This window comes from Salvia hispanica, chromosome 2 (genome assembly GCF_023119035.1).
Source record: "Salvia hispanica cultivar TCC Black 2014 chromosome 2, UniMelb_Shisp_WGS_1.0, whole genome shotgun sequence".
Taxonomy (NCBI): Eukaryota; Viridiplantae; Streptophyta; class Magnoliopsida; order Lamiales; family Lamiaceae; genus Salvia; species Salvia hispanica.
The window spans coordinates 38,806,273-38,808,304 of NC_062966.1; positions in this window are offsets into that span (position 1 = coordinate 38,806,273).

Below are 2,032 nucleotides of genomic sequence, written 5' to 3' on the forward strand. Positions count from 1 at the left end.
TGAATCACTGAGAAGAAAGAAGAAGAAAAGAGGCAACGGCTGAGAATTGGGGCTAAATTGGAGACTGATGTATTTATATTAATTTTTATTGGAAAATGAGGAGTTACTTTTATATTTTCCATTTTTTATATTTTTGCAGGGATATTTTTTCTAATTCAGGTCGTAAAAATTAAGTTCACTAAAAAATTTTAATTGTTGATAAACCAGAAGAATTTGGAAATCATACTCTTCATATTCTAATTTAATAACCACTCATATGTTTTACTCTAAATGAACCATTTTCCTTTTTGAAATGTATAATCAAAATTATATATTTCTAAGAGTAAAGGTTAAAATTGGTCTGAACATATGGTCATTTTACATTTTTGGTCCTAAACGTTATCTTTTGGATTTTTTGGTCTGAACATATGAAAATTTGATCATTTTGGTCCTGGACTAAATTTTCGTTAAAAACTAACGGTCCAGCGGATTTAAATCCGTTTTTGACCAAATTTAAGTTTAAATTATTTTTTAAATCCTTAATTAAAAACCCTAACTATTACTAAAAATATTCTTTTAAATCTTTTAAAAATCTTTTTAAATCCTTAATTATAAATCTTTTTAAAAGAGTATTTTTAATAATAGTTAGGATTTTTAATTAAGAATTTAAAAAACAGAATTAAAATTTAAATTGGAGACTGATGTATTTATATTAATTTTTATTGGAAAATGAGGAGTTACTTTTATATTTTCCATTTTTTATATTTTTGCAGGGATATTTTTTCTAATTCAGGTCAAAAATTTTAATTGTTGATAAACCAGAAGAATTTGGAAATCATACTCTTCATATTCTAAGTGTATAACTACTCATGTTTTACTACAAGTGAACCATTTTCCTCTTCGAAATGTATAATCAAAATTATATATTTCTAATAATAGAAACGCCATTTTCTCTACTTTCTTTATCTTTCTTACTTTACCATCTCGACTTAACTTGTAAAATAATACTGAACTAGATCTCATATGAGAACAAAAATTCTCTGCATAGTTTGGGACAGAAGGAGTAATTGCTAGGATTTAGACAAAAATAAATAAATAGTGAAGGTGGAACAACTACGATCTTTAAAAACTTCGAATAAAAATCACAATCCCAATCAAAATAAAAAAAACCAACCAGGGAACAATTACTATGAATAAAATATTATGCTCAAATTAAAGCCAATATATAGCTCATTTCAAGCCAAATTCAATCAAAAAATTAAATAATATACACCGCTCCTCCTATGATGGTTGGAGTTAGAGTTGTCTGTTTTAAGGGACTGCCTTTCTTTTAGCTATTGCATATGGGTTGGCGATGAAATTGTCATCCGGCTATCAATGGGGCAGCAATTGATGCATATTCTGCGATAAACCGTCTTAGTCCAAAAAAACCACGCAACTGCTTGATTGTGGAGGGGACCGGCCACGCGACCATCGCCTCAATTTTCCCTGGGTCTACCTTTAACTGGCCTTCCTCGATTAAATGGCCTAAGTAATCCACAGTGGAATAACAGAAAGTGCATTTGGAAAATTTCACAAAGAAACTATGCGAAGCAAGAATAGAAAGCACCTCATTTAAATGGCGAGTGTGACACTCCATAGATGGGCAGTAAATTAGAATGTCGTCAAAAAACACAATTACTGACTGGCGTAGAAGAGGTCGGAAGATCTCGTTCATTGCCGCCTGAAACGTCGAAGGAGCGTTTGTGAGCCCAAACGGCATCACCAGGAACTCAAAGTGTCCGTCATGTGTGCAGAACGCCGTTTTGAACACATCCTCGGAGTGCATCCTGATCTGGTGATAACCGGCGTATAGGTCCAGTTTAGTGAAGACCCGAGCTTCGCCAAGCTCATCAAATAACTCATCTGTGGTCGGAATCGGAAATTGGTCCGGCACTGTAGCAATACAAAATCGGGACGAGCCATCTTTCTTTCTAATTAAAAGCACAGGCGACGAGAAAGGGCTATGACTCCGCCTAATGATGTCCGTGTCAAGCATCTCCTTAACTTGACA